This window comes from Triplophysa rosa, linkage group LG7, assembly GCF_024868665.1.
Source record: "Triplophysa rosa linkage group LG7, Trosa_1v2, whole genome shotgun sequence".
Lineage (NCBI taxonomy): Eukaryota > Metazoa > Chordata > Actinopteri > Cypriniformes > Nemacheilidae > Triplophysa > Triplophysa rosa.
In genome coordinates this window covers 3,794,630-3,818,839 of record NC_079896.1, presented here as the reverse complement: position 1 = coordinate 3,818,839, position 24,210 = coordinate 3,794,630, and the positions used below count along the sequence as shown (strand labels likewise).

The window sequence follows — 24,210 nt, the reverse complement described above, 5'->3', positions numbered from 1 at the left end:
CTTTTTTTATTATTATTTTGAAAAGCCAACGACACCAAACGCTCCACTGGCCCAATGCTTCCAACAGCTATCATTCGCCTCCCCCGCGCAGGCACAATGGTTTGGTCCACACCAGTGCTGCTTTTACTGAAGCCTCTGCTTCTCCAAGTCATTGCGCTTCTGACAGCCCTCGCGTCTCCGTCACCCTCTGCCGCTGTCTTGTTACTCTTTCAACCTTTTTGCTCTCTGACATTTTCAACGGTGAGTACTTGACTATCATGTTCTCTTTTCTTCATCTTTGTCTCTTTTCCACGCCCTATTTTTTATTTGGGATGTGCTTGCGTTTTGATTTTCCTTTGAATTCAAGTGGCAGTCGTCTGAAGCCGGCTTTTACCGTTTCGGCTTCTTGGAGAGGTGGAGCGCGTAAGGTTTTGGATAACTTTGGTTAACATAAATCAACTCTTGAGTGTGCCCGTCACGTCCAGCGCTCTTCGGACAGTGGAGGCGAATCGCCTTGTACGATTTGTCCTGTGTAGGAGCAGGTGATTTTGTTTTTATTCTGACTGTTTTGTCTTTCGTTCTTTTTTGTTTATCTGGACGTTTACTGGTGGTAACCACTGAGCGAATGCATCTTTTTATATTTTCTCCATTTTGAGACGACAGTTGGCTTTTAAAGTTTATGAGCGAATGCATTTTTAATTGATCGAAATCGTGCGTTTTTGCGTGGGAACTGACGGTGCGTTTTGAAGCGCTTCTGAACGCATAGCGCAGTGCGCGTCTCCTCGCCACTCCACTGCAGACCTCTGCGAGCGTTTTAAGACGTCCGGACTATAAACAACACCCTAGGTCTGCTGTTTCAACACACTTGATCGTGTTATACTGGTGGACAGCATATGTGGGACTACTGTACAAATTCTCTGGCTTAATTTAGTTCGGTTTAGCATGTTGTGAAATTGCTACAGGATTTTCTGGCTCTGCCTCAAAACTTCGCGAGTTGCTTGTATAGATTGCAGGGCACCATATGCCATGGTGTTGGGTCTTGCATATGATGCCCAACTATAGGCTGCCAGGTGGTGGTGGGTTGTGGCACACAAGTAGTTGAAAGTAAACCAAGTAAATGTAATTACAAGATTGACAGTTTGTATCCATAGTGGATCGAGTTAACTAATGGTTAATAGTTTACATTTTATCCTTGTATTAGGGGAGACCAGGGCTTGTGAATCCGACTAGTTTATTTTTAAATTTGGTTTATTTTTTAAGTCAGCTTCTGCACAAACCTTAACGTGTTGGAGACAAAAATCAACATTTCCATTGATACTGCCCAGGAGAAAAGATACAAAACAAGTGCTATTAAAAATTTTTTTTAGGCTATTTTATCTATTTGTAAGTAATATTTGGCTCAAAACCAGATATGTGACAACTAGCCCCGGTCTCCCCATCTTCTCGCACCTGTTTATACCCTGCAACGACAGAATAGTTTGACATGAAATGGCACTAAACTGAAAAATAAAATATATGTAACTATGATGAGAAGTTGTCTGATGTTATTGGTTATTGATGGTTTATATTTGGCCTAAAAGAGCAATATTAAGGCCACAATAGCAGTCTTACACATGCTTTGTGCATTATTGTTGACCACTTCTAATAAATAACTTGGTTACTAAATAGGCACTTGATGAAGAAGATTTCCACCTTGACAATACAGTTCTACAAATAGGTCAAAGCCAAACACACAAACATCAGATGTTTCTCCTCCCTCGACCCATTTTTTTTAGATCTGACCCTCATGCTTTTATTTAGAAAGTGTCCCAGACCTCCAACTGAGTGATGTTGATTGTGCAATGTACAGTACATTATTTCTAGTGTGTCAAAATGTACTTCTGTCATTTAAGTACGAGTACTTCTGAAAGCTCTCTTGGCCTTCCACACACAGCGGAGCACATTAAACTAGACTCTCTTTTGTACAGTAATGTTTTGTATTGATATTAATGTGTTTGTTCCTTTTAAAATGTAGAGTTTGAAGGGCAATATATTGAAAGAATAACTGTTCCTATGACTGTTATTATGGCATCACAAAAACATTTTGGATTATGTAGGCCATTGATTTAATAGTCACATACTAAATGTTGTACTTTGTGCGCCTAGACTACACACTACGGTGTGTACTTGGCCATCTAAAGTTTTCATTTTAGAAGAGGAGTGTTGTCCAATCGCTAAACGTAACGTTTTAACTACTCGCAAGCATTCTGTTTTCTGTTGAAGGAAATGTTTAGCCACACCCCTTTCACTGCTTGGGAAACCAGTGACTTATTGTAAATCTATTTTTTTCCAACGTAAACTTACTACTACACTATTTATACTACAAAATGCTTTAAAATGATGCAGTGATATGTTAATTGGGACGCACCTGATTCATGGTCATTAAATTCATTAAACATAGAAGGTGTCTTGTAAAGGAACAGGGCCTATATTTTATGCAAAAATGAAAATTCTGTCATTAGTTTTTCCCCTTATGTTGTAATTCAGACCTGTGATTTTCTTCTGTAGAACACACATTTCTATACAATGGAAGAATGATTGGTTACTAAGGCGGTCAATCTCCGGTCAAGGGTCGTAAGAGTAATCCACATGACACGTGTGCTATAACCCAAACGTGATTTGTCACACTAGGTCTGATATCAGTGACAGTCACTGATTTTTCGGCATCTTGATTGAATCTGTTCTATTGTATACAGTATAGGGATCATAATCATACAGACCTCCTTACGGCCTTTTCATGGTGCTGGTATTATCATTTCTAGTCTTTCTTAGCTCCTGGGAACATTCTCTTCCATTGTATAGAAAACATTAATTTAAATTTTCTGCCCAGTGGTCTTTTGTGAAAGAAAGAACTTGACATGAGGGTGAGTAAATAGTGACTGAATTTTGATTTTTGTGTGAACTGTCCCTTTAGGGCAGTAAGTGCTTTTGTGTGGGTTTTTGCTGTTTATGTTGATCAGCCCATTAAGGCTCGGCATGTACTGCCTTTCTATGATGTTAGTTGTCTACCTCAAGGACAGCCAATTCAGTTCCTTCTGCAGTTAAATAACTGTAATTCAAATGCTGAATCTATAAAATAAATGTGTCAACTGTTAAGGTTATTAACATAACCTACACATTAAACAAAACCTTGAGTGTCTGAGATGCATCTTTATGAATTAGGGGATATAAAATACTGTAAGTGTGTATGAGAAAAATTATTTGCATTCACAATTTTTTTGCATGCATTATTCAGCTTTTATCCAAACGAGAGTACTGGGAGTAATAAACAGTAGGCATGAGCTATAATTTCGTGGAAAAGTAGGTTTAATGCATCAGCACCACAGCATGTACAGTGTTAAATATTCATCACGAAGCTTTCTCACTTTTATGCATTAACACCTTTGGAAGGATGATTGATACTAATTGATTCTGAATCTGTAAAAACGTTATATTGTTAAGGTCACATGCAACGTTGTTGTTAAGAGTCCAAGACAAGTATACCCAGATTTAGCTCTACTGATATGACATGGACATGGTAAATGGGTATCTTTAGAGTAGTGGGCAGCTTTGTCGTGAAGCGTTCAAATATTATTTGTCATTATACTTTTTCATTAAAAGCTAGGGGCAAAGCCTACTTCATCTCATGGGTATTTCTGTTAAATTATTAACTATGACTGTATTTTTCAAATAAAACGCACAATTAGTTTAGTCTAATTATGTACATCAAGGGATGGAAATCGAGATTAAATTTGCATTAAAGTTTCATGAGTACATTAGTGTCTGCGCTATTGAAGGTACCATTACTACGCTGTAGGTCGCTTTGATGTCCAATAAATTCAGTCAGCCAGTCTGAAACAAAACATGACCATGTTATTTCTAAAGCACACCAAACACCGCTTTCTGCCACACATTTTATTATCAGTTACTGTAACGAAAAGATTGAAGCATCTTTCAACCAAAGCGTTTGATGTCGTCTAACATATCTTTGTTGTGCTCAGTAAATGTTTCCGAGCATTCGTGGCGTGACTCTCGTCGCTGCCGCGTGTGCAAGATATCGAATGAACAGAATGCTCTTCAAATATCAACGACCGCTGTAACCCAAACAACTAAACCCACATTAAAGTTCCTGCAACACATTCCGAATTAAACACCAGCGCTAGTCTACTTTAGTCTACATTTGTTCAACCTTCATGCATAACGGGCTTATCTTTGTCAACATCTTTATGATTGAAATAATGGGATATCTCAAGTTACTCAAGGGTTATGCCGGCCCTGAAAGTTTCCATTAGGCGGGAGGGAGGCAGAGCGCCGTGACCTCCAAGGTCACATGAGCTTGGCGCTGCAATGAAAAATGTGTCGCCTCTTTTTCAACAGTAAATTGAGCTTCCATATTAAAGGCAAAATTGCCCGTGGGCTAATTGTAAAACACATTTCCACGATTCCTGTTGCTCAGGAGGGTTAAAGATTTGAACAAACCCCTATGAATATAAATTACACCTTAATTTATGTGGTTTGGTGAGGAGTGTGCTGAGGATTTCTCCTACAGTTTATACTTACACTGAAGGTAGTGCTCAAGACATAGAGAGCAGAATTTCTCGGAGTCTTAAGAGTGGGTTCTTTTGACTTAAACAAGTACTAGCAAAGCCCTTAGCAACTGCATGACAACACCTTAGCAACCACCCTACTATCGCTAGCATCGCGGTGGCAAGTTTTGCTCAGGCAAGAACACTTCTTATTCGCATCAAAAAGTGTTTAAAATCTAATTTTGTGTCACTATTGTACTTTGTGCTGTTAAAATCATGTTGCTGTATGTATTTGCTTTGTTTTAAACTGCAGGATCCTGTACACACCCCAGGTTACAAGCGTTGGTCCCTTGCATCCGCGTTCATCCCCTGGTCACAAAAATATCTGAGGTACGTGAAACTTTGGTTGCTAAGCAAAAGCGGGTCTCTACAAAGCTTGATCCGAGTTGAGGTGTAAACATTCCGAGTTCTTGCTGAGAAATGTCAACGGGTTCTCTGCTTTTCATTAGTTTTTCCACAGTAATCATCCTTTTGTGTGCCTCCTTTTGTGTGTTCACAGAAATTATTTTATACATTATAAATGCCATATTAATACTGTATAAAAACTGTGCGACACATTCAACGTACAGACTAACTGCCTTATACCAAACAGGTTGTTTCACAAAATAAGTCTTCGAGTTTTCAAAGAGCTTTTTGGAAATTTTTTGAGCAAAGGTGAGCAAGGGTTTTTCGCTGAGTTCTATGAAAGGACTGTAGGATTGTGGGATTGCGCTGCACTTGTGTCAGATAATGTAAAGGGAATTCATTTATTTTATTAGTTTAGTTAAACAACTGTAGACCAGTTATTATAGTTTTGTTTTCAGTTTTATTGTAGTTTTATTCATATTTTAAATTAGCTTTTATTTTTATAACTTAGTTTTTGTAATATTAATATTTTGTAATATGTTATTAGTATTTATTTTGTGTAATACTTTGTTTATTCTATTTATTTTTTATGTTCATGTTGCTAAATAAGTTGAATTTATTTTTATTTAAGTTTTAGTTTTACCTTGGTTTTTGTTGATCATTCTTTAGCTGACATATTTCAAGTTAATGCTAAGGCAACATTTTTCATTTTCATTTACAGTAGTTAAAAAAATTATAGTATTTAGGCAGATATTTTATTTCATTTAAATTAACAGAAATATTTTAATAGTAGCTTGGACCGTTTCACATTTTACACTGACACTAGCATTGTGCTGTACGCGTTATATTTTTATTTTTTGGCCTGTCACAAAATCATTAACTTAAGTTTAAATGCTATTTTAGTTTTAACTAAGAAAAAAATGTTCCCCCTGTTGTCCTCTCGCTTGTCTCAGTTTAGGAGCCACTGTCTTAGACAGTAAACAGAGAGCAAATTGAGAAGGCACCTGTTTCAGAGTGCGAACTGAGAACATTATTTGCGGAACTTCTGTTGAATGTGGGTGGACTGATTAATTTTAGATGTCTTAAGCTGAATGTGCTTGGCATATAAACCATGAATGAGTCGTAATTACAGGATGCATCACAACAAGGTCGACTCAGTTTGGCGCTTTAGACAGAAATGTGTGGAATGAGGGTCTTGATGACAATGTGTTGAGAGGCTGAATGTGCACAAAGAGAGAGAGAGCAGAAACCAGCAGTGATTTTGAGCATCGCTCTCTAATCAGTACCAGCAAAGAGAGAGCATGTAAATTATAGATACATGCCAGTAAAAATTTCATGAAAATGTTATTCATGCATTCAAATATGTCAAACATCGCCTGCCACATTGGTTGTCGAGTCACGCTTGTTAAGAGAGTGAAAAGGCTAAAGGAAACACGCGTCGCTTCACTTAAATCAAATTACAGAGAGGAATTCAGTCATATCCACGGCGCGGAGAATATAACAACTTCAACTTTTTTTACCGTATGTCAACTGCCTCGCTATGAGTGCATTTATATCTGCGCTTCAGCAAAGAAAATGTTGTATGTTTATCTCGTGCATTTTTTTTCAAGAACTTAGCTCGAAGTGAATATATCGGTATTTATTGGCCTTGGAAAGCTGCTTACATGGACAGCATGTGTATCCCCTAGTATTAAGCACAGCTTATGCAGCGGTCAATATATATAGCTAGACTAATGAATAAGATCTGATGGATGAGAATCCGGTGAGCTTGCGGCCAAATCATCAGTTTATTATATATTGATGGGTGTTTTTTTCTATCAATAATAAATGTTTTATTATTTTTTCTGCAGTATTTGCAGAAAGAAATCTTGTATGAGAAGCTGATGATGCTGGACCTCCACTGTGAGTTATGGGTTCATTTAGGCTTCCTCTCTCTCTCTCTCTCTCTCTCTCTCTCTCTCTCTCTCTCTCTCTCTCTCTCTCTCTCTCTCTTTCCACCAGCTTGAAAAAATTGAAAACACAAGCATTTCTAATGAAATATTAAACATTTTGGCACCTAACGGGAATCCGCTGCAAGTGTTAGACTTTGTAATAAGGACATCATTTTCACAAATATTTGCCCGATTCTTCCGTAATATTCAGCTCATTTCAATTCCAAATCGCTTTTCCTTTTCCTTGCACCTACTTTTGGTACAATACGGAAAATCACTGGATGACTAAAGTGTGTTCACAAAACCCCAGAGGTGTGTTTCACTAACTGTTAACCTTTAAAAATAACAGCACTCGAAGGTAAATGCGCTCTTCGTGAACACGGCACTGCTTTTCTGCTTAAAATCTCATTCCGAGAAGCTATTATCGGGCTTTTTTACAAATCAGTTTTGAGTTAATATTGAAATATTGAATCATATATGCTTTTGATTGCAGACTTGGCAAATCTGAACTCGGTCTGTGACATTTTTGTGGTATCTCTATAGTGCATGTGAGCCTTTTTTCTCTACATGAGTATACATTAGTAGAAGTTTCCATTTGTTCTGAATCTCGGTTGAGAATTTAAAGAGATCTTATACAGTATGTGATATTTTCTTATAGCAGTGGCTTATATGCCATTAAACAAACACTAAACTGCTGTGACTACCTTCTAGGTGGAACAATTCAGATGCTCTTTGTGTTTTCCTTGCTTTACATCGCTGGGTAAATGCATTAATGCCACGTTTGTGTCAGGTGCTATAGTTCATGAGTCAGTGCTTTTAGCCCCCAGGGTTGAGCTTTTGAATTAATGAAGAAGCCCACTGCTGGAACAATGTGACGTATGATAAGACTTTTGCCACTGCAAGACCCTCAATCTATTTCTGCCTCTTACCGATCCTTCATCCTTAAAATCACGAGCTGGGTTTTGGCTTTAAGACTGTAGGCTTTTTGTTCATTATCTATACGACTAATATTGCTTTTTTTATCCATTTCACTGTATGAAAAGGTTTGAAATTGTACTTTTATACACTTTATATTATGACATTTGCTGCGTTGTGTGTGTTTGTTTCATATAGGTTAAAAGGCCAGCGATGTAGGAAGGTCAAAAGATGCTTCAGTGCTGAGTCTTGATTGTCTTTTTGCTGGCACAGCCTGAGTCATATCCCATCATGCCTTGCTTCTCTTCATTGTGTCAGCTTGTCTGAACCGATTTGGCCGAGAATCGAGCATTACATGCTTTTATTGTACATCAAATAAAAGCTCGCTTCGCCGTCCTCGGTGACGAACGTGTCGGAAAGCCCAGCGTTGTCGGCCAGCTTCAGCGGGGCTCAGATGTAGACGAGCCGTACACAAGTCCTCCATTTTCTCAAATATCTGCGGCTCAGACCTAATCGGCCGTGACTGATCCCTGAATCATTTACAAGAGGAACTGTTCCGTTGCATGCGAGTCTGTTCTTTTCAACCGCTTGATTCTGTCAATAAACAGCATACGCTGATACTAACCAAACGCTTTGAGAAGCAACCAGAGCGGCTTATTTGGTCTGGTGCGGGGAAAGAGGCATTGGTCTTTAAAAGGATCCTAGTCTTTAGACACACAGATTTCTTGTTGGCTGTTCATTGGATGAGATACTAACTGCTTTCCTTCTGGATGGTTGTTGATCAAGCCTGGGTCAGTCCGGTTTACACGCCACCTTTTGAACTCTTTGCTTCATACAAATGAACATGATTTTGTTGTAGTTTATAGAAGTTCATAGGGTATATTAGACAGATTTTTGCTTTGATCCAACCCAAGAACAAAAAGTTGGATCTCTATCGCCATGTCTGTTTAAAACATAAATGTGAAGATGTATTATAATTAGAGATGCACCGATATATCGGCCAATAATCGGTATCGGTCGATAAAAGCAATTTTTAGCTATCGGATAGTTTAAAAACAGAAGATGATCGGGCCGATCAAATCAAAGTCAATGAAAGGAGAACAGGAAAATGTTAAGAAACATCACCAGTTTGATGCTCAATATTAATAGTCATTAAATTAATTAATAAAATTCAGAATTATTAATTTAATCTTCAGAATTGGTATCGGCATCGGCAGATATCACTCTGAATAATCTGTATCGGGGAGAAATTTAGTATCAGTGCACCTCTAATTATAATCATTAATCTGTATAATATAATAATTCTTTATATATAATGTAACCATATAATGTTATGTTTGTAAACATTTTTTTATATACTGTATATCAAATTTATTATAATATTAATATTATATTATTTATTATCATCATAAACGTATTATAATAATTAATATTGAATTATTCATGCGAATTCGAATAATAATGCAAATTATATATATATAGATATAGATATTTCTGAAAAAGATCTTTATCGATTTATGATGGAATACAGGTTAGGTTGAATACAGGTTATGCCAAAATTCATACAATATTATCCATTCATTTCCATTTTATGGGCGTAATGTGAGAGATTACGAGTGGATAGTGTTAAATGTATAATTGTCTGAAAAGTGGCAATCCTCAGTTTCATAAATCAGTTTTAAATTGATTTGGCAATAGCAAGTTAAATCTGTGCATTGTAACGCTTACCTCTGTTCTCAGGTGGAGTGTGTATTTGTGTAGTTCGGTGTGTAATGTGCCCTGTTATCACCGCTGGATGTATCTGATAGTAAAATTGCTTCTTAATGGGAAGATAATGTGTCAATTAATTCTCCCTTAATGGTGGTGGAAAAAGGTGAAAGGAAAAGAAGATAATTGTGTTACTTTGGGCTCTGCTCTTTTATCTTTGTCCGTGCCCGACATCAAAATCTTGCGTTTTTCGAATGCTGTTTTCCATACACAACTGCTGATTTACCTTCCACTGGGTAGATTGTTTTTACGCAGCAAAACCAGGTTTTGTAATATCGTATAAATTAATTTGTTGGTCATGATAACCTGATGGACATTTAAGTGTAATTGATTCTCTTGAGTGCGATTGGCTTTTTGACCCTTTCTTAGAAGTCTCCATGTAAGTGCTTCCCTGAATAGTGACCGTGAGATTGTCGGCCATGTAGTACAATAGCCTCCTTGACAGAAAAATATTCACTCAATCACAGAAATGTAATGGAAATTATTTAATCTATATGCATTATTCCTTTGATTTAAAAAGGGTTTTAAAATTCAATATCCGCGTACATGGTGTTACTTAAGGTGGCGCTTCAGAATCTGTCAAAGGGAATCTCATTTTAGATCTTAATATGATTATTAAAGTTAAGGCTTTTGAGTCCTTCTGAGGTTTCGAGATGTAAAGATTCGACGTTAATCAAATCTTTCAACCCTCCAAGCACGAGTTAATTACAGCCAGCAACAAATGGTCAAACCTCACCTTAAGAAATCCTTTCAACGCCTCTCACAAAAATCGGATGTATTCCTTTGATATTCAGACATGTTATTTTAATACGGTTTTGAAAGGTTGTAAGACGGCGGCTTCTGCATAAAATCATGCCGTCTCAGCGGAAGACATCCTCGCTTGTTTATGAACGTGATAAATCGGAGCGTAATCCGGCTAGCACATCTTGTACCCTACAGCATTTACACTTAGTCTCTTTTAATGAGTGTCCCTATGGCTTTTTTCTAATCCCAGTTAATCTCATTTAATGGTGTGACGTATCCAATAACCAATTCAGCCTGCAGGACCGGCTAGCCGGAGGTACCGCGTGCAGGACTGCGGAAAGCCGGAAATCTGGGCCACGTATTTCAGAGTCAAAACTTATTTTTTGCATAAAGCATTCCTTCGCATCGAGAATTCCAGCACGGAGGCAGGTGGTAGTCCGGATAAAAACGGATACGCCATTCATTGGAAGCATTAGATGTCCGCTTTAGATCTGCCTGAAAGCAGCTCAGGTTTCTCAATGCAAGTTTGTGCGTTCTTACGATGTTTAATTCTTTCCAATGAGTATTTGAGAACTTTCTAAAACTTACATTTCTAGATACCTTCTCACAGCAGTTGTCGGCGAGCTTTGAAAGCTCTGAAACGTCTGTGAATTACAGATGTTTTTGCTTTTGGCTCTGACAGGCCCGTTCAAGTGTCCCTGATGATATGTCATTGCACATTTCCCCTGTCAAGACTTTCTTCTGTTGCTCAATTAAGTCCTAAAGTCAGGATGTCAGGCGTTCTGATGTCGAACCTTTTAAGACGCTCGGAGATGACCTGTCACGTCTCCTGATAACATAATTGATAGGTGCTGATTGCGTGAAGACACTTTTGAGAAATAATGAGCAAAATTGCTCACGTCTTACTCTTTATTTAGTCTTGCTTTACACCCCATCGGTGGCTGTGATTGAGATATCGTCGTTCGAGGTCTGTACTGATTTGAGGTGATGTTTCAGATGTTGCTAATATTGGCCCAAAACTGGTCACGGTTGCTTTCGCTTTGCTAATGAAGCGAGAAGCCTTGAAGGAGCCGCATATTCATGAATGTGATAGTCATAAATTCAAATAAGACTTTATGGAAATCAACATCATCTAAATGACGGAATCAGAAAAGGAGATGCTTTCTCCTTTAAATCTCTTGCAGGGTTCCAGAAATGGTTTTACAGATTGATGACTTAAGAGAAACTTCATTTCCCATGATGCTTTGGAAATGATGTCTATGAAACTATTCAGTGCTGCTTTAAAGTTCCCTGGAGAGCTTTAGTTCTTCTTTAACAGATGGTACCTAGAAAAAGGAATGTGAGTTTTTTTCATCAGAGAACCATATAACCAACTCAACAACCATGGATGTATCTCACGAGGCCTGTCTGAACCACATTTCCAAAAATCAAATAAAAGGAAATAAGAAAATGAACTTCTTAGGACTACTGGGATTTTTTAATGACAACCCATTCATAATATTTTCTGACACTATTCTTATTGCTACTGTACACAAATGATGGGTTGTTTCATCCCGTAGTTGGATCAAATAGGGACAAACCCATCTGTTTAAATTGAATGGATAGTTTACCCCAAAATGTAAATTCCTGCATTATTTACCCACTTTCATTTCATTCCAAACCTTCATGACTTTCTTTCTTCTGCAGAACACAAAAGAAGATATTTTGAAGAATATTGGTAACCGAACAACATTGCACCCCATTGACGTCCAGTGTACAGCATGAACACAAAACCACAGAGACAGTTCACAAAATATCTTCTTTTGTCTACATTGGACTCAATCAAAGTGGGTTATAAAACAGCATTTTTGTGTAAATAGTCAAATACACATATATTTCTTTACTTTTGGCGCTTTTTCCCAGTGTTAATAAGAGACCTCTTTGCCATTACAAAGGTCCACAGGAGTTAGAAATGTCACATGCTTTGGATATTTTTGTCCAGTTGAGAGGTTGTGTGACCTTGCCAGTGAGACTGCATAAAAAACGATTTTGGGTTTTTTGCCAGCGACCTTTCAGCAAATATCCCAGTTTTCAGATCAGCTATAATATTCAACAACAGTTAGCATCAGATCAAAGGGGCAGAATGATCCAGACGAGACCCGTGGCGAGTTTCGACACCGAAATGTCACAGGCCAAGGGGCTCGCAATTGTGAAGGCTGAGGCCTTCACGCAGACGGTGATGTACTTTTAGATCGGCGTGTCGGAAGTAGCGCATTACTTCATCAAAATGTGGAAGTGCACATTCTCCAGCTGACAGGAGACTGAACTTACTGAACTCGGATTTTATGTGTTTATGGCAAATTATGTTTGATGGAAAGGCAGGTATAGAGTCCCCTCGCCATATGGTTGTCAGAAATGGAATGGAAGAAAATTACGCGTGGATGTCACATTTATGGCTATAACTGGATTTGTTCAGCTTGCACGACCCCTCCCTCCATCTCTGTCGGCCTCCTACGCATCTTAAGGAGCCAGAATTTGTGAGACTGTTTTGTTGAATGGATTTCATAGTCCAGTGCCCATGTATGTATCAACAGTTCAGCTCTCTCTCTCTCTCTCTCTCTCTCTCGCTCGCTCTCTCTCTCAACCAGCTAATGTTGCCGTTGATTGTATGATATTAATAATATGTATTTTCTTTTTCTTCGTAAATGATGGATTGTGATGTCAGTATTACCACGCTGCAAAACACGCTGCTTTTTCTTAATCCGTATTTTCAGCAACATCTCCCTGTGAATAATCGCTGAATGTTTTCTTGAAGCATTTATGTCTAGTTTTAAATTATATTTTTATGTTTGAATGACTGGATATTTATGCTAGCTTAAAGAATTCTTTGCGGGACGTTTTCGCTTATCACATGGGCTTTTTTCCTTGATTTTAAAGGATGTTTGCTCTCTTTTTGTTTAATAAAAGGTCTTGTGTTCCTTTAGCTCAATGGGTAGAGCATTGGGTAGAGTTTCTGGGTTCGATCCAGAAAACACACTTACTGATAAAAAATGTATTCTTTGAATGCACCATGTGCCAAGATGCATACATGTACATAAATGTGAAATTAAATTACTTTTATTACAAAAATGTAATTATTTATAAAATAACGTTGAAGTTTCTTCTAGTCGTCTAATTTGTCAGATATTCAGAATGCATGCCTTGAAAACATTAATCCATTAATACATTACGTAATTTCTTCTCTGTTTAAGAATATTAAGACATCTTACTGCAAAACTAGAGAAATCCTAATAGAAGTTCATTCGTCATTTTTTTCCCATACTATCAAGTAATCTATGTTCCCTTTTCTCTCTGTTGTGGGTGGCATTTCTCACCAGCAGCACATCTTAATGACAAAAAGATGACAGAAGTTTTACATGTTAATGAAAAGCAGCGTTTCTCCATGAAAAATGGCACTTCTAAGCAATCAGAAGGTTTTAGGCAAACCAATGGAAGCCTGACACTTTCTTTGCATTGAAGAATGCTGTGTTTTTTCATACAGACATGCTGAGTGTTTTCTACGGTGTTTCTTTTGACAGCACACAAAACTCAGCTTCTATTTTAACGCTTTTATGTTGTAGCTCATCCGTGTCTAGTGGTGAAGCTTAAAACATCACAATGAACTCTTTTGGCCTTGTCATGCATCTCTGATTATTACTGTATACTTTAGCTCTATTTTGCGCATGTGCATGTGCATTCAATATTTGCATTCCTAAATGTTTCTCATTGAGAATCAGAGAGAATATTTACAATAAATTTGAAACTATTTGTTGATAATGTAAGTGTTTAAGTGTCCTGCAGGTCGCATTGAGGTGCTATGTGCTTTTTGTGTGTGGGTGTGCACTTTGTGGATAGGATGTTGCTTAAGGGTTTCTAGGGTGTTGTTAGGTCTCTATGATATCCTGTACCTTTTATCCCTTCTTTAGTGCAAGTATATTGCTTTTTGGAGCTGCGCTTGGTTGTGTTTTCTACGATATTCCATTTTACATTACATTATTACGTTTCAAAGATTTCTCTGAGGTGTGATGTTCTCTCTGATAACACGATTACATCGGAACACATTGCTCATATTCGCCACGGCACTTTAATTGAACATCATTTTTTTATTTAAAGGAGACCTTGTTAGAACAATCCAAGTGTGCTTTTATCTGAAGGCCGTTGGGTGAATCTCTAGGGAAAAAATGCGGCTGGGTCACATTTCATACCATAATTAAATCAAAATCAAATTCATGTAATTTTCTTACTTTATGACCTTGATTTGAGTTTTTATGAAAATTACTGTCAATATCAAGATTTTAGTGTAATATTTATCTGAACTCATAAGAGCAATTCCACCTCAGCTTTTCTTCGGTATTATATCAGGAACTGTGAACATTTTTACAATATTATTAAACTTTTTACCTTCACTGTTGCATTTTAAAATGTTCTGCAATATGATTTTTTAAATATTCTAAGTTTAATTTTCGAACTGTAATATTTTATGTATCTATGTATTAGCATAAATTAAAAGGCAGTAAAACAATTAGTCACATGTTGGATAAGTGCTTTACAACTTGATCAGAATTTATTCCGCATTAAGGTAATGAGAACAAGATTGTTTCGCATTACAGTAATGATTATTATCAGGATGCTTAATTGTCATAAAACATTCTCCTGCAAAATTTGATTTCTTTTATTCTTTTGATTTGGCGGTGAACTATATGATCCAGACGTGTTCTTGACAGGTTTTGCCGGATGCGCTCTAAGCCCGACCAGGAGTCGACATCAGCCGCGGACAGATTGACAGAGGGAGAGCATTAGTGTGCATGTGGGTAAAAGACAGAGCCCGATTGCGTCTGAGGAGCAGGTCAGAGTCCTGTAATCACACCCCGTGTGTATTTGTGAGTCTTTGGTGAGTGTGTGTGTGCAGAACACAGTTGAAGAGGGCTTAGCAGATTGCTTGCCCATTGAGTTCTGACCTTTACTGGCAGGAGAACAGTATAAAACCGAAGGCTGTAGCCCACGGTCAGGCAGAATGCTAACTAGGCCACATCCAGCTGTGCTCTCTGTGTCTCTTTGCCCGAGGAGGGGATGAGAAACTGAAGATTTCACAGCCGTGTCAATGTAATGTGGAGATTTCGATGGACCTTTGAACCGGCCTGAAGGATAACCTCCTGGCACAATGAGATCATGTTTTCATCACAGCTGTGCAGGAGGATCATGGTGCGGAGACGGCAAGCTAGAGCGGAACGGATAGCCAAAAAGCCAGAAACAAGGAAAAATAATTGACTGGTACAGGAAAACACACAGCGTACTAGATACTTTAAAGGCGAGAGAGATTGAAGGCGGGTCGAGATGATTGACTGGTCTGGGAGTGAGTTTATTCCGAGATGCAATTCGTAACTTTTTGTTTGAAAAATAAGTAAGGTACAATCCACGGCTAGCCGTGCATTAAAGCATTTTAAAGGAGGCCTTCGCGTCGGGTTGTTGTCTCCGCAAAGTGCATTAAAATCCTTTAAAGGTGTCCTGAACTGGCCGTTTTTATTGTTTTATACTGTCGTCTGAGGTCTACTTATGACGTTCGCGTGGTTTTTACATTCGAAAACATCAAAATCAATAAGTAATAGGCTATTTTCTACCCGGTTTTGAGGCCGTCTCGTCAAACGCTGTTTTAATGGGCGTGCCGCATTGAAGACTTGGAAGTAAACGCCCACTTCTATGATTGGATAGCAGTTTGCTAGTAAACTTAGTTGGAGCCTTCTGTGAATTTGGTTAGACACATAACGTTAGTTTACACATTATCAGGACACATCAAGCGATCTCTAACAAAGCAATAGTGACGCATAGTACAAATATGTTTTACTCACATAAGATTGCTGCGCCATTCCTGTCGGATCCATTATTGACAGCACAGCACTGCTTTTTAATTTTAGTCTCTCCACAAATCTCAAATCCACGGTGAAATGACGCGAACAAATGCTCAATGTTTCACCCACGTGAGCAGGAACGTACTTAAAAATAAACTTCAACCATGCATTCCTAATATCAGAATGCGAAGCGACTGTGTTCTTCCACAAGCAGGCGCTGCACAATGTTGCATGTTTGTTGTTTGGTCGCTCTAAATAAAAATAACAGTGAAAGAAGTCCTCACTTTTGCACATTCGAAAGCCCTTGGCTAAAGTGACAGGGTTGCCAGATCTTCACAATAAGCAAATAAAGACAAGACAAAAACAAACCTTAAAAGGCAAATTGTTTATTTTATAAGACTAAAAATTCTTAAAACCTGCAACAGAACATTTATTAAGACCCTTTTTGATCTAAGACCAAACAAAAAGCATAAACGCGCTTATTAATAACAAACATGGCAACACAGCAAATCAGCGCTGTGTGATGGAGCCTTCCGAGCATAAACACAACACAGCGCATATCAGCAGTTAAGTTTAAACTGACGGACAAAACGGATCTTTAGCCGAAAAATTAGAAGCGGGTTAAAATTGAGGTCTTAATTCATCGCCCCTTTGCTAGCCGTGGATTATCCCGCTTATACCATGGTCATTTGCCAAGTTAAAGCTGTTGTTAATGTTTACAGTGCAATTTTTGATCAGACAGGTGAAAATCAAAGATTGATCAAACTGACAGGAACTACATGTACATAAACGGTTTCAAAGCAAACCTTCCAGCCAATCAGAATTGAGTATTCAAACAGACCGTATAAATTGTTATAGAGCAGGTACCTAAAAATCAGTGTTTAACTTCGTAACTATAAGCTTACATTAGGTCCATTCTACAGAATTCGTGCAAACTGCTGGCCCACATCGAAAAAACACATTTAAAAAGCATTCAAGCATTCAAATCTAAATTGTTTACCAAGATCCTTCTATTCTCTATAGAAACCCACAATAATATTTAAAATATCGGTAAGCTTAATATACATCAAATCATAATTTATTGGGTACTTTCAATTGAGAGAGGGCTGTCCCGAACCCAAACCCCTAAATTTCAACTTATGTAAATGATATTAAAATAATTTTCCATCATTGTTTTTAAAAATATAGTTTTGATGTTTTAAAAAAGTTCAAAAAATGTTTTATTATTAAACGATTAAACTGTCCCGCATTTTCATGTCACTACCGAAACAGTGTATGTTTTAGACCATTGGCTGAGACTGATTTTAGCCACACCCCTACATTTTTTATCAAGAATCATTCCTGTGTCCCTCTCTCTAATGGCTACTGTACATGGTGAGTAGATCGGTCTTATTAATTTGAAGTAAATGTGTTCAGAAGTCTAAAAATCTGTGTGTAACTTAAAGGAAAGTCACTACCAAACATCCTTTTTCTGCAATTAAGCAAACTTAACATTAAACCTTCCTAATATATAAGACCACGTACACAAAAACAACATACAACACTAGCTACTCGAAACGATGCAGAGAGTGTAAAAAAATATTGACAACAACGAAGGAAAACGTCAGTGTGCTGATGTCTTACTGTAAGTCTGAATAACAGGACATTGCATCATACTGAAGGATGTTGGGATGTTTTGTATGTTATTTTAACGTCACGTTATTTCTTCCCTACGGTAAAAGCGAGCGGTGAGGTTTGAAGCAGCTGTCTCGTGTCAGTACTGAGAGGTTCAGATTGCGACTGTCACATTGCAGGCTGTTAAAAGGCTGAATCTTGTCCCTCTCTCAGAGCGGTATGGTGTTAAAACCGTGTTTACAGCCCTGGCTCTCCTTAACTTGCCCCTACGAAGAAGCCGTGTCCGTTCAGTTTAGTTCAAGTCTACCAGCTTGTTAAAATCTGCCAGGCCGCATGCCATGTGTTTTTATGTCTTACTGCTTTAACCCAATTGTGCCAAGAAGGTATGTGTGCGCTTGTGTGTTGGGACGGCTTCCATAACAATTCCTTAAACGAATTTGCTCAGCTGGTGGTCAGTGCCAGATTGGATCTGTGCGAGTCAATGAAATCTATTTAACTTTGAGCTTAGTTGTGTGATAAGACCTTTAGAAAAGCGTTTTCAAATAGCTTCGCTTTAAGACCTTTAAAATTTTACACTGGACATCTTGTAACCCAGCATAGTGTCAAACATTTTTGAACGCTTTATTGTTCATAACAAAAATGCTTTTTTTAACCAAACATTAATATGTATGAAATATAAATAAACAAAGCAGAAAACAAGTCACGCTTTTTTGTAATCTGCAGTAGGTTGTGTATTGGTTGTATTTATGTTGCATTTGCATTGCATTCTATTTTTGCCCTTGTCTCCGTCAGAACAGACCGGCGAGCCATCAGTTAAATAAAGCAAAACTCCAAGGTCACCTCTTCCTCATTTATTTCGTTTGGTTGCATCTGACTTTAGAACTGAGAGTTGAAAAGGGTACCGTTTCCACCCGGCTCCGTCATCGATTCCCACGTGCGGCCTGCTATCTCAGCAAATTCTCTCCGGTTTGCAATGCAAATGCTGTGTGTACTTTATCTAAACCTAGCCAAAGGAACGCTAGCAAGAGCAAATAAGCGATCGTAGTGTGTACTTGCCGGTATTACAAAGTCTGTTTGTATTGTGCGTGGTATCAATGCTCCGCTGGAGACGTTGCGGGGCTTCAAAGACTTTGAAAATTAGAAATGTAAATGGAACAACACAAATGTGACGTGAAAAATCACGCACGTTTACCCCCACCGCGAGACTCCCCGTGCAGGTCGTGCTTTGAAAACCTCTTGTTTATTGAATACAAATTAGGTGTGGGAGAACCATTAGATAACTGTTATTAACACGCTGACATCACCTTGTTGTTTAGCACCAAACAAACAACAGTTTGGGACTCTTGAAATAGTTTCTGATTTGGTGGATCTCTTATTTATGTCTTTAATAATCATCTCAGCTCCACGACCATGCCGGGGTCTACAACCTTTATTGTACCCAGCGTGTAACCTTCAGGTGACATTGCACGTATACGTCATACGTGTCATACGTGTCATACGTGTTGAGCGCTAAAGTTTGATTAGCCAAAGTTTCAAGGTCTTGAGTGGGTGTGTGTGGAGAGAATCGTGAATGCTTGAACAACTCTCTTACATATACCGCAAGAGAATAGACTGTACGCTGTGGGACAATAAGAAGGCAAGGACACATATCCAAGCTCGAAAAATACATACAGCTTTTTTTAAACTTGTGTATATTTCAAGAGATGTATCTTTGAATAGACACCTTTTTTCTCTAGATGTCGATCATTTTGTCAATTTATAGGTAAGTGGGGTCCTGAAGTCAAAATGTGAATTAAGCTTTTAAATACACTAAAAGTTTTAGGAGAGGAAAAACAAAAAATACAGACAAACATGAATCATCAAGTTGCACAATGCTGTGGAGCTCAAGTGCAGTTTTTATTCATTAAAGGGGCCACATTAGTTGTTATGAATTCATTAAATTGCTTTTTTTTTAACAAAACTTGAGCATTTTTCATTGGTGGTTTCAGAATTATGGTCACCACTTTATAACCCAGAAAGTTGCATTTAATGTACACCGACAGGGTGGTCCAAAAAGAAAAATTTGGTTCTTATCTATTTACCCTCACATAGTTCAGAACCTGTATATGCTTTTGTTTTGTGCAACACAAAAGAAGATATTTTGAGAAATGTCTTAGTGCTTTTGTGTCCATACAATGAAAGTCAATGATGTCCGGTGTTGTTTGGTTACCAACGTTCTTCAAAATATCTTCTTTTGTGTCACACACGTTTGAAATGGCATGACTGTGAGTAAATAATGAAAGAATTTTCATTTTTGGCCGCACTTTCCCTTTAATAAGGAACAGAGGCGGCATAAATATATGTATGTAGGATTCACAGTTACAAGGTGCTGTAGTTAATGTTTAATGAATACATATTTAATCTACAGTATCAAATGTTCACAGCACCTTAATACTGTATATCACTTTTCCCATTGTACTGTATCTCAATAGGAATGAGATTTTCACTACATTAACATTTATGGGGAATTTTGCATAATTTAACAAACAAAACCCGAATCGGGCATGTTTATGACAGGTTTCCGCTTCTGGTTGTTCCGCCTGTCCACAGTTTTGGTCGTAGGGGATGTTGAAGTCAAACCGTGTGGCAGTTTTGCTGCATGGTAATGTCAAGTGTCAGGTAAACCTCTCTGGATGATCTCCTTTAACCTGCTGTTTCTTGTGTTTCTCGGTGGAGGTGTGCATGTAAGCATATGGTCAGCCAACACGGTCTCACGGGAATTTGTGACATTGTCACGAACTGTAATCTTTTAATTCGTGTTTACTGACACGAATTTCCACCTTTTTTCGTGTCACCCAGCACGACTTTCAATCTAATGTATTTTAATACGCGGTATCGTTCATATGTATAAATACTGTATATATCAACGCAATCTGATGGGAATTCATACCTATTTTACAAGGTAGCTCATTCGTGTGAATTCCTATTTCCTACGATCTCATTGGTATGTTTTCTAATGATTTGACTTTTCCCCTGTGACGTTAGGTTTAGGGGCGGGGTTAGGGGAGCCATTTATCATTGTTTTGCCACCTTGTGAAACTCGCATTTTTAGCAAAATTAGCCTTTGCTGCTGTGCTTTTAAGGTTTGGGGTGAAGTAAGGTGTTGGTTAGCCACATCATAAAATATGTACGACTTCTTTTGATTAGGGATGCACGATAAATTGTCTGCCATATCGGTATCGATAATAAAATTTAGCCCGATATATTATAGCCGATAAATCATAAATAACTTCCTCTGGTTAAACTTCTTCGTCTGCACGCTGCTCGCAGTTAAAATACAATATTTCACTTCATTCACTTACTGCTATTAGCAAAACATTGTTGATGTAGTATGTAGATATTTATGAATGTGTAAATTATAGGAACAAAAGCATATTGTTTGAATCAAACTGCTGTCTGAATGCTTTCTGTCTTGAGACAGACTTGTGGCTATAAAGAACATTTTTCTGGGTTGCTCTGGAAGAACATCTATATAAAAAAAATACCAGAAAAGTTTAAAGGTTAAAGAATCGTTAACTAGTGTAAAGTAAGCTTGGTACATGATTTTCAGGGGGGAAAAGATAACTAATAGTTACTTTGCTTTCTGCAGTCAATGTTTTCAAATAAAAGCAGTTGTCCACTTTTTGCCTTTTGTTTCAGTCTAAGGGAATTTTATATTAATATTTAGATATTGTATATCAGCCATTTATCGATTATCGGCTTCCAATGTTGAAGAATTGTCGGTTAATCGTTATCGGCCTAAATTTACATATCGGTGCATCCCCACTTTTGATATCAGGTTATAAATGTAAATACACACGCAGTCTGTGTATTGAAAGTCGTGCTGAATGACACGAAAAGAAAGTCGTGCTGAGTGACATTAACAAAAGGTTGTGCTCACTGACACGAAAAAATTGGGATATTCTGTCTATGCCAAGAAGTGCTGTGAGACTTGGTTGGGTCAGCAGGGGCTCTAGCTTGACCCTTTGGTTAGGAGGGGTGAACTTCTCTATGACACTTGAGGTTATGGGGGTTAGGGTGAAAACCCTGGATGAACAGAGTAAAAACAAGGTGAATCGCAAAGGTTGAGTGTCGTGGTGGTCAGAATTCTCTTCTCACGATGACATTGAAAAACGAAACGGAGATTTAAGGAAACAATGAAAGTTTTTTTATTGCTTGGATATAAAGTTTTTATTGTCTGGATACACTCTTGATACACAAGGCTGTACTTGCTAAGAACAACCGTGTGGATTTTGGTCTTGTGTATACATGCAGCTGTACAGAAATTATGTATAACTTCTTAATGTTATCTAGGCAGATACAAGATACACTTTGCTTTTTTATTTCCTTTTTGAAAGTGATCAAATTCAGGGTTGATTTTCTTTTTAATGATGTGATCTATCTATCAGTGCATGTTGTTCCAAAGAAAAAAGTCTAAATGTAAAACTGAATTTCATTTTCATGATTTTCATGAAAATGTAATAACTTGCACTGACTTTAAAACAAATTTGCTTTTCCACTGATGATCAAACCCTTCAAACCCAAGTTAAACAATGAATTAAACAAAAATCTCATTTAACTTTTTTTCTTGTTGAATATCCGGTCACCCTTTAAAATGTATCACAGTTTGGAGTGTAAAATAGGCAGCAAATGCCCATTTTTCTTGTTGACTTTAATGCCCAAGTCTGCTCACATATCCCTAAAATGTCTTACATTTGCAAATGTTGTCAAAACAATATTTTCCTCATGCATGCTTTGATGCCATTTTACCCGTTTCTCTTTTCATAGATCAGTGATGCGTTCAGATTTGTCTTTTCATCCGGGTTTGAGGGATAGCCCCAAACATCACAGCGTGTGTTTTTATACGTATTAAAGTAAATGAGTCCACTCCATATGTTTTCTTTTTATCTCGGGCACAATGCGCCGCAGTCATCCTGAGGAAAATACTGTAAATCTCGACTTGCATTAGAGCTGCCTCAGTTATGATGTTTGATTCAGATTTAAAAGAATCACAGGACTCAGATTGCATGAATACAGTTTCACAGAGTTCGGTCTAACCGAGGCACACAAACACTAATGTGAGGAGAAAACAAGCTTGAGGAATAAAGATTAATGGATGTTTAATGAACTTTTCACATTTGCAGGATTAGAAGTTCAGAATTGAAACTGCTGCTACATGTATGGAGCAAGAAAATACATGACGTTTTGATATAACTAATATACCATAATTGCAAAAAATACTGTAGTAATGATAGGATGACCTTTTTCGCTGATGCACAAGCGTGTGAGGCTGAAGAGTGGCGTTGTGGGTGTGGTTTTAATCCAGCAATTCTGATCGGTCATTTATGAGGTATCCATCAGTGAAGCGTATATATGAGGGCGATAAATCTGGGACTGGAAGGACGTGTGTGTTCTCGCCCTCCGAGTGGTTTGTATTGCCTGTCTGTCGGGTTGATGGATGGTCCTCCAGTCCTGGCGGGTTCTCCAGGTCTCACGGCAACAGCGATGTCAGCATGTAGCCGGCCAACAGCGGCACCATAAACAAATTTGATTGACAGCACAGACACGCCCTTTGTTTCGGGACCTAGATTGGGGAGGCATCTCAGGGACACAGACACTTGTTGATAAGTGCCAGTGCGGAAGAGGCCAACGGTAATGTCACAAAACAACACGGGTGTATTTAATTCAGCCTTCAACTGACTATTATTTTGGGAAAACTCAGGCTGTTGATGAGATCCTGTTTCGGAGTTTGACAGAAAACAGCAGACCCTGTCACACCAACATACACCGCAAAATCTGTGTGGTATGCATATTAATAATTCAGAATTGAGGGATGGTTCTTCCAGATATCACAAATATGCAAAAATTGCCATTACTTTGCTTAGCTTTTTTATTTTTGATGGGGGTAATTTATGTATTTAGGCTGGTGAAATGAATGGAGAAGAATTGGTGGGTGTCTGAAACACCACGAGCGATACGCTCACTGTGTTATTAGTACACATGAAACTGAGGAAGAGCAACATAATGAACTATAATTCAGAAAAGCATGCGTATTGAAATGTAAATGAAAATCAGTAAGTGCTAGCTCGCCTCCATAAGCCATGGCAGGGTTGGCACGGCACGGCACGGCACGGTTTTAGCTCAATTTAGCAGATTTACAAGTGCCATAAACTGAATGTTATTTCATGAAGCTCACCCCGCTTTCTTACACCACTGAAAAACAAATTCTGACAGTGCACAAACTTTATCGCTTCCGGTTGTATGCAGTATATCAATTTACACAGATTTCTTGTAAACTCACTGCTAGCTTACTATGGCAAACCAAAGACTGCTCTTAAATGCTTTCATTCTTAATTGCAATGATATGTAATGAACGGATTAAGGCTGTCACAAAATCAGATTTTCACTACACGTTTATGGTTGCGGAAA

The 24,210-nt window shown here is 38.0% G+C and overlaps 1 protein-coding gene across 2 annotated transcripts in view; it reads left to right on the top strand.

Annotated features, from left to right (window-relative positions):
• Nucleotides 1-134: 134 nt before the first annotated feature.
• The window catches only part of raly (RALY heterogeneous nuclear ribonucleoprotein), a 61,351-nt gene continuing 37,275 nt past the window's right edge, over nucleotides 135-24,210 (top strand). Inside the window, exons 1-2 of one of the 2 annotated variants that reach the window (XM_057339079.1) lie at nucleotides 135-240; nucleotides 4,837-4,913. The gene's annotated coding sequence lies outside the window, so the exon portion shown is untranslated. The remainder of the gene's footprint in view (nucleotides 241-4,836; nucleotides 4,914-24,210) is intronic. The other variant, XM_057339080.1, reaches the window with a different exon arrangement.